At 38.9% G+C, this 15325-nt stretch overlaps 1 protein-coding gene across 6 annotated transcripts in view; it reads right to left on the minus strand.

Annotated features, from left to right (window-relative positions):
• LOC108424773 (axin-2) overlaps positions 1-15325 on the minus strand; it is a 99538-nt gene that overhangs the window by 57528 nt on the left and 26685 nt on the right. For all 6 annotated transcript variants that reach the window (XM_037536512.1, XM_037536514.1, XM_017692994.2 and 3 more), the window contains one exon: positions 49-110. The gene's annotated coding sequence lies outside the window, so the exon portion shown is untranslated. The remainder of the gene's footprint in view (positions 1-48; positions 111-15325) is intronic.

Below are 15325 nucleotides of genomic sequence, written 5' to 3' on the forward strand. Positions count from 1 at the left end.
CAAGCACACTATGTCCTGAGGAGTGACAGAAAACCACACTTCACTCACCATTTCCACCACCCACTGCGGCCCTCCTCTCCATCTTCTGGTCAGTGCTTAACTCGCCTCACCTGCAAACAACAGATAAAGTCCTTAACAATGTTGTGCCGTTATTTTTGGTCAGATAAGTTAGAAATATTAAAAGAACATATTCTGTTTAAAGAGAATAGTTAATCATGAATTGATCATTTCAAATATAAGAGATTTCAAATATAAGATAAAATAGGATAATCCTTTATTTGTCCCATAGTAGGGAAATTCACAGTGCTACAGCAGCAAACGGACAGCAAGGCACTCAAGAAAAAGAAATAACTAGAAGAGAACAAGTAATTAACACTGTTAATGACCTAACATGGTTACATGGTTACTTCTTACTGTATAGACAATATATACAATACTAAAGATAAAACATGTAAACTATCCTTCACAAAACAATACAAACATTACACAAATATAGTGAACCATAAGAATATTTTACACTTTTTGCACATGGAGTATAACACATTTATTATTGATTATATTGCACATGGGTTTGGTGATGAATTAACAGTATAAGCATATAAACATAAAAGCAAAAAAAGCAAAAGAACCTTTACACTATAAGGATATATTATATGTATTGCACATGGAGTTAAAGGGTGGATATGCAAATTGAATTGCCATCCCAGTGTTGAAATAAAATATGTTAAAGTGGTTTATAAACACTATAGATGTGAAAAAGTACTGTTCATAGTCCATACAGTCCACATATATGGAAACTAAGCTGCAAAATAGTTCATTATGCATTTGCTGCTTTTGTGACCTCACAAAAAACAATGCATTTACACATATCTGACAATTCAGCTTACTGTGGTTTAGCCCCATCCATTCACACTGAAGTCTTAACCCTTGTGTTATGTTGATGTTTTTGCTACTCAGTGGTCTGGTGGGCCCACCACTTTATTGATTTTTAAAATCAATATGGCCAGAACAATTTATGTAAAAATACAAGATGTTTAAAACATCACAAATGCCCATCATAGGGTTCTCCTTTAACAGCTGTGGCCAATTAGCAGCCTGTCCATGTTGTCCAACCTCACACACACACACACAAACACTAACAGCAGGCCATGTAGGTGGAGAACAGAGTGAAGGGACAGAGCACCTCCACACTTTTACTCTCCGGAGGTTCACCCCAACACCACATGTGTAATATACATGTGTGGTGTACAGTATGAAGTAACTGTACATGTGTTGTTTTATATGTTCTTCACAGAAAATGAGCAAAGGCCAAGAATCTGAGGTTGAAATAACGATAAATCACATCATTTTTTCTTTCGGTAAACACTGAAAATGGGTCCCACAGACCTGAACATTGAGTTAAAGGCGCAGTAATCAAAAAGCCTGTTTCATTCTGTGGAATAAAAAGAAAATAGAAATTGAAAAGTGAATTATGACTTATGATCCAATGCTAATATCTTAAGTGGACCTCAGGGAAAGACATGAAATGCAGAGAAATGTAGGGTGGACTCTTTTTTCTTTTGTCGCTTGAGGAGGTAAGAAAGACAAAGTTTGCTGTAACTTGCAAGTGGGAACATTCACTCTGAAAAGGAGGCAGGATTCAGTCTTTCAAAGGCATTCCACGGGAATAGTTTACCCTCCTCACTTTCGTGGCACCTTTTCACCCTGCGGGACAGGAAATGCCTCCGTACCTGTTTTCCTTTTTCCAAAATCAATCCCTCCCCCTATTCATTACAGGGTGTCTTATGTTTTTATGAATGGTCATGTAAGATTACTGGCTACGGCGGCATTCGTTTCTGGCTTACGGCTGTTCCTGGCACCCTCCCAGCTCAAACATCACCGCCCCCCTTCGCTGACAACCTCCTGTATCTACAAAAGCCAGCCGACTCTGTGGCTCCTTGGTTTTCCATGAACTTCGCTGTCCTTTGATTCCCACGGCCGTGCAGTGTTGTGTGGTGGTGTGGAGCACAGCTCAGGTGAAACTCGATCAGCACCTGTGAGTGCAGCTCACTCTTTCATTCCAAAAGTAAAGCTGGGGAAGTGTGGGGGGTCAGGGGCAGAGCTAACGGACAGGTTTGGTGCCAGCAGTGATGTAACGCCCATTCAGCCTCAGGTAAGGCGTCTGGGATGACATCATCAGGCTGAGCACAGGTTATGAGGTTATTTACAAGGAAAGAATTAAACAGGTACAAAGGCGTCATTAATAAGAGATCTGGGTGAAAAGGCAGATTATAAAAATTCAAAGGAAAAGGGATTTGGAAAGGGAGCCTACAACATTTATAAAAATATCAAATATGCATCTGCAAAATTAATAAAGAAAAAATCAATAACAATGAACAGAAAGCATAAATAAAATCCCCAAATTGTACATATTATTATAAACTGAATACCTAGTTTAATCAAAAGTCCTACCTTGTACCTAAAATCATATGCAGAAGTGTGAATATTACAAATTACTTGTCAAATTACATGAGAGAAAATAATCTAGAGATCACACTTAAATATAAAATTTTTCTGCCAATTTAAGGATCTCCAGGTTGTTTTATTCAGCCCTCCAATCACTGCTTAGCAGCCACTGCTATCTGTCACTGCCTCAAGTCTTCAGGTTCTTATCAGTGTGCCAGTGTTTGGATTTGAAGCTCCAGCTGTGGTCAAATTGATAAAACCTGCAGGATCTGTGAAAGTGAGATCCTGCCCTTGATTAAGTAGAGTATGTTGTTTTCTAATAATTTCCAACGCCAAAAACAAATTGTCATCCATTTTCTGCAAATGTGGTACTTAGAATGTCATTTTACTACAAAAGCTACAACAGGCTGTGTCAAACTGTCAAATGGCTACTTCAGTGCATCGAGTCAAGACATAAATAGTCCATAAACAACTGTTATGCCTGCTGTGGCAGTACGCTTTAGCCTTTGATCACTAGGTTCACATTTTAAGTTTGCTGTGTTGTTTTCCTCTGTCTGATTTTAAGGATGTGGTATATGATTCCAACCCAATACACTTCTTGTCACATTATGGTCTGCTAGTTCTCCAACTTGTTGTGTACAATGGAACAAAACCTGGTGTTGGTACCAGCCCTGGCTCTGTAAATGGGAAAATGCACAGTGTCTCGGTCTGAGACACACAACACTGTTGTGTAACGGGGGATGTTTGTGGTCATGTGCAGGACAGGGGGAAGGGGAGGGGCTAAGAGCTGAACTCCATGCATCATCAAGAAGGAGAGATGCTCAAGAAACAGCCAGAGAGGAGAAGATCTGAAGAACAAAGATTGCGAAAGAGGGTCTTAGATCAGGTGGGTTAAATTGTTTTGTCCTGCCTTCTATTGTTTGTAATAGCTAATCCCAATTTATTAGCTTCAAAACAGTAATTTTAATGATAGTTTGCTAACCCACAACCTAGCTAACATTATAATACTTGCTCTAATGTTGTCATGATATTTGTCCGTACAATGTTTGTAAAGTTTTGAGTTTTATGGCCATGAAGATCTAAAAAATAAGTTTGCTAGCCCACTGTTTTTCACTTTTACAATGTGTGTCCATGAATTTATGGGGCAGAGCTTCAGTAAGAGTACTGAAGGCATGGTGTATTTATTTTGCCATTGAGTTCAAATATCAAACATTGTTCTCCGAAATCATACACTGCACCTTTAACTTGGTTATGCTGTGTTCTTTGGACAAAAGTTGTGCCAGTGGCAAGCAGACACAAGCTTTATAGTGAAGGGTGCTGCAATGCTGGCTGGTTTATTTGAATTCTGTATTCTGGTTGATGTGTCTCCAGTATTGCATTGTTTTGTTTTATGGCAGAAGCATTGGAATAGGGTAGGGGTTGGTAACTCACATGTTAAGAAGAGCCCTTTTGTAAAGTTTCAACAAAAATCTGACCACCTTGGGAGCCACAACATGCCATGCCCATTTTATTGAAATAACATTTTACCATCATGGCTATAAATGTGTTTCAGTATGTTCAAATGTACTAGTATAGGCTACAAATATAATATAAACCAAAACACAGACTAACTTTGCTCTGCCTTAAGCATTAGCTGCATTCTCGCATGCCTGGCAGGAAAGTTTTCCTCAAAAGTCGAACAGATTTTTTTTACTAAAGTCAGCTTCTCATTTGCCAGCTTCTTGTTTGAATTTCCCCATTTCACCTTAAATGGTGCCTGAGGCACTAGAGTGTAACTGCGTCACCATTTAAGGTGGAACGTGAGAAATTGAAAGAAGCTGAATTCAGTTTTGCAACTTTTTTAATGTTTTACTGTTTCTTGCTGCAGATGAAACGTATCAGGAAATCAACTGAAGTGATTATAATTGCAATTCATCTCTAAATTATTAATGTTTGTCTTAAATCTTTTTCTTTGCCTTTTCGCAACTAGCTAGGCAAGATTATTATCTGCATTGCTATAGTGACCAGCAGCCTGCGCACCAACCTTCAGGGTTAAAGGGTGAATTAGCAGTTCTACATTAACTCCAGCATTGAAGACCATTTATTGTTAAAACTGTGTTAGAACGATCAGCAGAGCTTTATTTTACTGCAAATGAGGATTATTTTATTTTTGCCAAAAAACCTAATTCAACAGGGCAGTAAAGGCGCTACATGTCGCTCCAGATTTGCATGTTCCCAACCCCTAGAAAAGGGTGATGACTACACAGCTGTCAGCAATAGGCCTAAAGTGATGTCATTGCAGGACACAGCGTGCTACCAAGTTGGCGTCTCCACTTTTTCATGTCGTACTAAAAACTGTATTTCTGCTCACAGCACTGCATTGAAGCTATGCAGTTATGAGAGTAGTTGAAGTGTGAACCCATTCACACTTCTTTGGGGTTCAATTAGCTTTTGACCATAATTGGTTCAGATGTACTTTTAAACCACTCGAACTATTCCTGCAGTTTGAATAGAGACAGACCTGGACGCTGAGGTAGGAAACTTTACCAGTGCGTGAATCATAAATACTTTAAGTTTAATTCTGTCTATAAATGCACTTTGAAGATATTCTTTGTCAAAGAAACACTGAAACTAATGATGAGAAAGTGTGTATGTGTGCCTACAAGAAAAAGAGAAACGGTTTGATATACATACAGTCTAAAGCAGATTAGAGCTCTGACCCCCTCCCCACTGTCCTTCAGATTGAGAAAGAGTAAGACACAGATAAAAGATAGAACGATGTAACTTTTTTTATGCTCGGAGGGATAGTGGAGAGAAAGCCTGCAAAGAACAATATTTTCAAACGGCGGTGTAAGTTGAAAGGCTTCACAGGTTGTATTTGATATATGGGCCTTTTCGGCGGTGATTTGAGGGAGCTGCTTATAGTCAGGAGCAAAGAGAAAAAGTCTGAACTCCTGGGACTTTAGAAGTCCTCGTCAAAAGCTTCTCCATGCCAGCGCTCCTTTCTTTCTCTTTGTCCTACCCATCTTCATCTCGCCTGTTATGAAAAAAAAAAAAGAAGTGAAAACTGTATAAAAAAAAAACTTCTTCGAAGCTGAAAAAGAGTTTTCTAGAACAAAGCATCTACACATCACCGCCTTGGTCAGGTAGTTGAAAAAAGCTGCTGAAAGCTTTTGGACAAACACAATCAGAAACAAAGGCCTGAGACAAACACTAACAATCTGATACTGTGTGTTTGTGTTTGTACATGTATTTAGTTTTTTTCAGGGACTAAATATCTGCAGGATGAGCGTTTTGACACTGTGGGGCTAAAAAAATACTTTTTTATTAAAAACGAAAGCTTATTTTTGTAAAACAAAGAGCTAAAAGATGTTGTTCTCATTTTATTTGTATAGTCCTCTATAGATTATCTACAGATGTTCAAATTGGTAACATCTGCTGAAACAGTGGTGTGCGTAGGGTGAGGACTTGGACCAGAGTGAGGGTTGGGTTTAGGTTTTGGGTTGAGGTTAAAATTAGGGATAGGATTAGAGCCAGGTTTAGAGTTGAAGAAAATTAGGGTCAATTTGGTAGATATTTAGTTAAATGTGACTTGAAATTCCACTGATTTTTCATAATGTTTACATAATACAGCTTACATTGGGATGTAAACATTTAAAAAAGTAATTCAAGGTAGTTTAATGTTAAATCAAGTCACTTACCAACTCAGATTTTTTAAATAAAACATAAAACATGCATTTTACATGATATTAATATGGACCACTATATTATTTTTTTGGAAAGACATTTCTTAAAATGAAAAAAGGCCTAATTTTTTATTTCGAAAAACTATTATTTTTAAGTAAAAATGCCTCATTTCTAGACAGCCAAAAAACAAAGGGACTTTGCTTTACCCCTTTGATCATTAAGTACTTTCACACTTAGGCACACCATCATACTAAGATTCAGTTGAATGACTGTTCCTAAGCATTTTTAAGAGTAATTTACTGTCCATGTAGTAAAGTGACATGCAAAGCAAGAAATGCTTAAGAAAAAATAAGTAATTAAAAAGATAATGAAAGTATAAGTGAAACATGCCTGAGTGTCAAAGCACTTAATGACCAAAATGATAAAGACTTTTTCTAAAAAAAAAAGAAAAAAAAGTATATTTTGAAAAATGTATCTCAGTAAAATGACATAGTAGTTCAGATTAATATTGTGCAACTTTATGTATGCTGATTTAAACATTCACAAACATGTTACGGAGTGTTTATGTAAGATGAAATTGTGTTAAGTAGACACCCTTCAAGTAAAATGTTCCCTAATATATTTTTTATTTATATGTATATCTATAGCAGATGTTCTCAAACACCAGGTTGGTACCAAGCTGTAATCCACTGTATCATTAGTAGTATTAATGTAGGTAGTACTATTATACTATTAGTATTTTGCATTTAAGGCTTAATTCTTGTAAAATTTCAATTAATTCTACATGTATCTGAGTACATCATGCCTCTATACATTCTCATGAATGTGTGTTGGCTGCTTTCCGCTGAGGGCTAACGTAAGTGAAGTCAAAAATGACTAAACTGACAGCATTAATAAATCATCACTGTCCAATGAAAAACAAAATAGTAGCGTTACAAGAAATGGCTAAACACTCAACTTTTAATGTAAGTTGATGTAAAGAGGTTTTATTCCAAGTTATTTTGGCGCATTTCTATTGGTCCATTTGCCATGAACTTTTGAATTTACCAATTATTCAAATTTTGCATTCCTAAAATACAGGCAATACAAAATTATTAAGACAAGCCCTCCATTGTTAACTGATGTAGCCTCGGTACATCAGCAGTTTCATTCAACTTTCCACAATAGAAGTATGTGCATTTAGTGGGGCATGATGATTGGTTGGTGAGCCTACATATGTGAATCATGCGTGTCATGGCATCATAGACTCCCACATTCTTTCCTGGGCCAGGGAAAATGGTGTGCACTATTCGATCTGCGCTGTTAAAAAAGTTGGGAACCCCTGATTTACAACATTATACAAGTCAATGAAAAAATCCCTGCAAAGATAGTTTAACAAGAGAGTGCCTGCATATGTGTGTGTTTCTGTGTATGTAAATCAAGGCTCTATCCTGCTGGCCTTGCAGTCTTGCTTTTCTCGCAGATCAAGGGATCAAAAAGAAAGAGTGAAAAACACGGCTAATCTCACCATCAAATAGTCATTAGACAAAACTTTCAACTCCAGGCGTGTCGCTTTCATTTCCAAACGGGCCGCGAGAAAAACTGCCACACACCTCAGCTTTTCTGCAAGGAGAGCTGACTCCATCAGGCAAAAATGTGACAAGAAACGTAGGAATGTTCTCTGATTGAAAGTTTTTTACCCCCTGCTTTTGCTCTCGTGGAGTCTCGCAAATGAATTAATGATGCCTGGCCTTTAATCGATGCCTTTGGTGATGACAAAGAGACTCTGCGACACTTTGAGGACGCGGAACCATCAAAAACGTCTCTCGCCTTGTTCTCCTTGATGGACCAAAACGATCAAAACGGCGCACCTTCTTCTTCGCCAGTTTCCTCCCTTTCTGTTCACTAGCTTTAAAAAAAAACTCTTCATCTTTTCTCTTATATAGGCTACTGAACTAGTTTTTTCTCCTGATAAAGCAGAAAGCTTTCTGTATTTGCTACAGAAAGTGCAAAAAAAGGAAAGTGACAGCTCTTTTTCTTTCTTGTTTTTTTGGATAAATCGCTTGTGACCGCGATTTAAGTTTCTGTGTCGCAGCAAGAAGTTCCTGACAGCTGCCAGTTGAAAGAAAAAGGGGGAAATGAAATGTGAATGCAGCTTGCCGCTGAGGTGTGTTAATCACGCAGAGTGCGAGTGTGCCGCTCGCTCTGGGCCTTGTTAAGGTGCGACGACTTCAACCATCATCAAACAGCAGCGTCAGTCACAGACAGCCTTCATCAGGCAGCGGTGAGTGTGTTTAATGCATAAAAGGACACACATTGGGCCGAAACTTCATGTAACGGGCAGGTAAAGAGGAGCACTTAGCACACAGGAATCAGAAACGATCATGCGGTGGTACGAGGCTAAGAAAGGGTCTGTCTGTGCATGCAGTGAGGGGATACAAGTATTCATATACATTTGATTTTGTTGTTCATTGCAAATGTTCACTTTGATTTTATTTTAAGTTAAATAAAAAAACAGAAATTTGACCACCTATACCGCCACACAAATTGCTCTGCGTCTGGTTCATGAAACTTTCATACGAAGTGGAAATGAGCAGAGATTTGAACGCAAATGATGACTCAGCTTCCGTGCGTGAAATCAAGCACCAGCCTACCAGCACCTCTTTTATACATTATTTATATGAAGCATAATTCATGCAGACTTTTCATTAGGGAGGTGATAAAATAACAGCATGAAGCATTGTGGGCCAGTAGCTGTGCTTGCAGGAGTTTAAGGTTGCACTGCTCCCCCTACTGAACAAACTTTACAGTGTTCACGTCAGGACGACTGGAAAGAATGAAATAAAATCTTTGCTTTTTAAGATGATAAAATTATGTAAGTGTGTGGTGTGATTATTTTCCTAAAATAACATAGAAATGCTGCATTGCTGTATTATAAAAGCTGTGTTTTGTGTTGTTTTTTTGTGGGTGGAGTCAGCAGCACAGCACAGCAGTAAAGCACAGTGTTATATGTCTTTAAATATGGAATAGTTGCAGCATTTGTTTATATAAATGTGCATGTAAAATAAGTGCCTCCACTTTTGTGCTGGATTACCTTATGTACAAATGATTAGTTTTATTATTATTTTCTATTTTATTCTTCTTATTTGTATTATACATGATATTGATAATAGTTATCTACGAATCATTAATAGTTAAGCACAAATCACATATTGTTCTAAGCTGGTTAAATTATTACACTCAAATTCTGTCTCACACACACACACACACACACACACACACACACACACACACACACACACACACACACACACACACACACACACACACACACACACACACACAGATCAGATGTGAGTTTGATGGTACAGAGATGCCCAAGATGAAACAAAGAAAAAAGAGATGAATAACAGCTAATGCTTTTTGTCTGTTGACTTTGTATTTCTAAATATAAACAAAAAGTAGATTTTAAGCATAAACAAAGATAGCTTAAGGGAAACAAAAATTATTTATGATTATTGATTCCACAAGTTTATAGCATTAACACTTAGTTGCAAAACTGTTGTTGGCAATTATAACTCTGAGACGTCTATGCTAGGAAGTAACTAGCTTTTTGCAGCCTTGTGGTTTCGTTTTGGCCCATTCCTCTTAGCAAACTGTTTTCAGTTCTTCAAGGCTATGAGGGTCACTCTGATAAACCTATGATTTCTATGTCAGGAGAATGGCTAGGCCATGCAAACACATTTACTTTCTTTTTAAGAAACCATTTAACAAATCTTAAATGATTTTGTCAGTATGTTTGGGGTCATTGTCTTGTTGAGATGTTCATCTTCTCCCCTTTCATGGGTCTTCTTCTTCTTTCGGCTGCTCCCTTTAGGGGTCGCAACAGCGGATCATCTGCCTCTTATCTTGCCCTATCTACTGCCTCCTCTACTTTTACACCAACCATCTCCACGTCCACCTTCACTACATCCATAAACCTTCTCTGAGGTCTACCTCTTCTCCTTCTACCCGGCAGCTCCATCTCCAACATTCTTTGCCCAATATATCCACTATTCCTCCTCAACACATGTCCAAACCATCTCAACCTGGCCTCTCTGGCTTTATCTCCAAACTGCTCCACCTTCACTGTCCCTCTGATCTGCTCATTTCTAATCTTGTCCAGCCTTGTCACTCCCAACGAAAATCTCAGCATCTTCATCTCCGCCACCTCCAGCTCAGCCTCCTGTCTTTTAGACAGAGCCACAGTCTCCAAACCATACATCATAGCAGGACGCACTACTGTCTTGTAAACCTACCCTTTCACTCTTGCTGCTCTCCTTTCACACATCAGCCTTGACACCCGTCTGACCTTCATTCCTCTCCTCTCCAGTGCAAACACACTACAAATTACTGTATCTTTTAACAAATTAGAGAAAAGAAAAACCTCAAATGTGCAAATGGCCTGTGCAACATAAATAGGCTAAAATGTAAAAGATTTTTGTCCTCTAAAGACAAAATTTATGACTAAATTAAAATCACATTCAAAATGGACACTGTCACAAAGTCGCTACATTCCCACTCATTTCTTGAGCTACTTTTCATTTTAGTTCAAGACAATTACAGATATAAAAGTATCAGCTGAGTACTCAAGCTGAGGTGCTTCAACTCTGAGTCAGTTAATGTGATGAAATCCACTATAGATGTGTCTAGTCGTTCCTTCTTGCGTCCTCTCTATCTTTCCAACTTTCTCAGGCTTACAAATCCTCCCTCAACACCCAGATGTGGTTATGAAGGACACACTTCAGAAGAGGAAACTCAAAAAGAGCACTTGAACTCGCAGACGCAGATCACCGATGCGTCTGGGTGCTCCAGACTTCAGACGAAAACAAAAAACAAAACGTTCAGAAACAATGCTGTGTTTCAGCGGTTTTTCTCTCCCATCTTCAAAGTGTTTTCAGCTCCGAGAAGTAACACTTCTAATTAAGAGAAGTTTTTTTTTCTTTTTTTCTTCTGCCTCAACTGGTTTCTCAGGCTTATGCTTATGATCTTTACAAAGCAAAAAAAAAAAAAATACAGAAAGAGACATAAACCAACTTCATTAAGACAACAAAAACAAGACTGGTGCTTAAAAACGGCCCGAGGGAGGAGAAGATTATCTATATCTATTAATTACTCTCTTTCTGAGTGGGGGAAAGGTTTGCTCCTCACTCTCTGCCTGTAATCTTATTAAACTAAGCATGTTAAAAGTCAGATCTTTTGTATGCCACAGATCCGGTTCAACTCTCTGCGCTTCCCTCAGGGAAGATGGGAGAATTTGGAGTTTCTTTGAAGTGAAGAATTTGGGTGTCTCTGGCTCTTAGAGAGGGTTTCATCACCGCATGCTCAGTTACAACACACCCACCGCACAGAGCCTGTGTTTACGACTATCACTGCAATTACTCATGGCGCTCGGGCCTTTGTAGAGGCGAAGGTTAGGAGCTCTGACTGGAGCATTAAATCAGGAGCTGCCAAAACAGCTCTAAAGACTTTATAAACACATATCGTGGTGAATGTTGCATGTTTTGGTCGCAGCCATCGTTGCTGACTCTCTACTGATTCTCTATCACTATTTTTTTGTGTTCCTCATATGAGTCACACTATATTTTTGATGGCCTATTCTGTTTCAATTGGTCCATGAAACATGAATATTTCATGATAAATGGGAAGCTTTTTCAAATGGTGTCAATGAACAAACGCACAAGTAAATAAATAAACCAATGGCCTAATTTTTTCCATTTTCATGACTCCTTTATGAGTCATAAACGTGTGGAGGTAATGGCAGTATCTTAGCACTTACCTTAAACATGTCATGGCAGATGCCATTTCCTGTCATAACTGATTTTGTTCAGTAATATGACAGATGCCATGATAGATGCTATACCATTCAGCATGTCTTACATAACATGTTTATGGCATGAGTATGTCAATGTAATGTAAAGTGAGTAAAGTGTTACTGAAATGCTCTTTAGAGGGTCTATGACCCTCACAATACATTTACAGTAAAACATGCACAGTCTAATGCAGTTAAATTGCTAGATTCAGACCAATCACCACCTCCTATTTTCTATATCTTTTATATTAAAGCGAAACATTTTCCAAATATAGTCAATCAGCCAAGGCAGGTTTAGTGTTCAAATTTTGCTTCTTTAGTTTTAAACTGTAGCCTCAAGGCTAGCGTAGCTAACACTAGAAGTAAATAGTCTTCCAAATCTTTTCCATAAACACATCACCAAAACTTTTTTCAACTGGATCGAACCACATCCCTGTCTTCATTAAGGTTGCGCAGACCTTTCAATTTGGTTTAGACGAACAGTGAGCTATAAACATAACAGAACTTGCAGGAGCAGCCACAATAAAAGTGCTGTGATGAATTCCATGCATGCCACCTATGAAAACCTACACAATTTTACACGTACTCCAGATATACTCAATCAGTCAAGACATGTTTGATGTCCAGTTTTGTTCCCTTAGTTTAAAACTGGACGTATGAGGCTAATTAGTTAACACCAGAAGTCCAAAATCAACCAGATATTTTCTGTAAATACACCTCCAAAACATCCCACTTTCAACTCACTTAAACCACATCAAGGTGGAGCAGGATTGTCGAGCACAATGTGATTTACTGTGAGCTATGAAAATGACCAAAACGATGTAATAAGAGTCGTTGTGCTAAATTCTGACTCCCCTTTGTAAATATGTGTTGGTTGCTGCACATTCAAAAAAGGCTGCTACTACTGTTTTATCTACATGACATACTTTTGTTCAGGCTTATAGACAGCAGTATGTCATACAGCATCATAAACTACAAGTCTGTCAGAGATTTCTGAACAACTGTACATTGTCTTATGCAAGTGTGTGCTAATTGGTGGGGTATAAGCTCCCATTACTTACAGTTAAACAGGGAAGAAGAATTGAGGTTTGGGCCAATGCAAAGTATTTATCTGTGGTTAAGACAGACACTGTCTTAAATTGCTTACAATCACATAAAGTAGCTTTAGGCTGAATTAACAAACCTTTTTTATACAATGTACTATCTCTATTAGTCATAATTCCAGTGCAGAAAGAAGCAAATTTCCGACACCAAACGTGTCTTACCTCATACTACATTTAGAATAAAGAGAAAATTTGATAAGTTTGATTTTCTTACTGCCTATACCTCTTATATCTCTTATATGTAGGCCAACAAGTCCTGCTTGAATAAATAAGAGCAATGCACTGCTAGCCCTGTTTTTACTACTTCAAGAGTGAAAAACCAACACTTAACAACATCTAGAAAAATAAAAAAAAGCACATCAGAGGCTTTCTGCAGAACTCCCGCTAAGAGTAAGAAGCATGCAAAACCTGTCAAACAAATCACCACGACTAAAAAGGCTGAAAAGGTTCATGTTGCTCCTAAGACAGACTGTGTACAGGGCAAAAAACCCTCTCCGAATTCCTCAGGAGCTGAAAAGGAGACACAATGCTTCTCCTTCAGAGACTTTATGAAGAGGACACAATGCCTCCTCTATTATTGTGGAGCATACCTCCATGCCCCCGGTGTTAACAACCCTGCCTGCACCCAGAGGAATGCAAAAAAACGCCTGACACACATCCCCCTGTCCAAGCGCCGTAATGGAGGAAGATACAGATCAGGTTCAGGGAAGCGCTGGATTGTCTTTTTCTGCCCTCAGGGGTCCAACTGACAGCCATAAAGACTTTCTGTACGCTCACCCTGCTCTTTCTGCCTCTCTATAGCCCTGTTCTTCATGGAAAATGGACAGCCAGAATAGCAGGAGTAGCAATTTCTATCTATATATGCAAAAAAGAATGTCAACATTGAGCTTGCGAACATCTGAGCCATAGAAATTCAGTAAATTGATTGTCCAAAAGTGTCTAAAGCCGCATTTGGATTGGATTAATTTTACCTGGGTTTCTGGGGTGATTATTTTCAACGCTAGTCCATGATTTCATTTCCGTCCAGATCAACCATGTCCAGGTTTTTTAGCCCTGCTGCCCTGAAGATTTTACAGGCCAAATGATTTACTGTTTTGCAATTAAATTTGCAAAGGTTTGATTATTTTTGTCTGTGCTGAGAGACATTACCTGGAAAAAAGGTTTAAAACCACTCCTGCATGGTCTCCTGCTATGTATATCAATATTGCAAAATGATGCATGCTTTGAAAGAATCTCTCAACTTCATTGAGAGGGCATTAGCAGAAGGAGAAAGTCATTCAGGACTCAGGGCTGACTAATCGCACCTGTAGCACAATACACAATATCATCAACTTTTATTTTCCTAGAAATGACACAAACATCTGGGTTAATGGAAAATAGGTCATCTAGATGCGAGAGTTCCATCACAGAGGAGGCACATAAAAGCTTCATTACATATGCCCTTCTGATACACTAATTCAGGCTCAGTATTGCTTGGATTAGCAAAATGTGATGACCACCTATGAGCTACTGATTTTCTGCACTGCCAAAAACAACTCTAACGTGCTGAGGCATGGACTCTACAAGACCTCTCAAGATACCCTGTGGCATCTTGCACCAAGATGTTAACAGCAGATCCCTTAAGATCTGTAAGGTTTGAGGTGGAGCAGCTGCGGATAAAGATGGTGCCTAATTGATTGAAATATGGGGAATTTGGAGGTCAGGGCAACACTTTGAACTCTTCATCATGTCCCTCAAACCATTCCTGAACAGAGAGTGCAGTGTGGCAGCACGCATTATCCTGCAGAATAAGGCCACTGCCATCGGGGGATAGCATTGCCATGAAGAGGTATACCAGGTCTGCAGCAATGTTTAGGTAAGAGGCAGGTATAAAACTGACGTCCACATGAAAGGCCAAACCCAGGGTTTCCCTAGCCGAACATTGCCCAGAACATCACATCTCATCCACTGGCTTGTCTTCTTTCAACTGTGCCTGGCACCATCACTTCCCCAGGTAATGAAGCATGTGTACTACGCCATTCATCTGATGTAAAAGAAAATGGGACTCACTGGACCAAGTGACATTCTTGACACTCATGCGTCCATTGTAGGTGCTTTTGATGGTGGACTGAGGTTAGCATGGGCACTCTGACTGGTCTGTGGCTATGCAACCCCACATGCAACAGGGTGTGATGCGTTGGGACACATTCCTCTGTTATAGCCTTCATTGTCCTCACATCTGTGAGCCTTGGACACCCAACACCCTATTGCTGGTTTGTGGTTTGTCCCTCTTCAAACCACT

The sequence above is a fragment of the Pygocentrus nattereri genome, chromosome 30 (assembly GCF_015220715.1).
Source record: "Pygocentrus nattereri isolate fPygNat1 chromosome 30, fPygNat1.pri, whole genome shotgun sequence".
Lineage (NCBI taxonomy): Eukaryota > Metazoa > Chordata > Actinopteri > Characiformes > Serrasalmidae > Pygocentrus > Pygocentrus nattereri.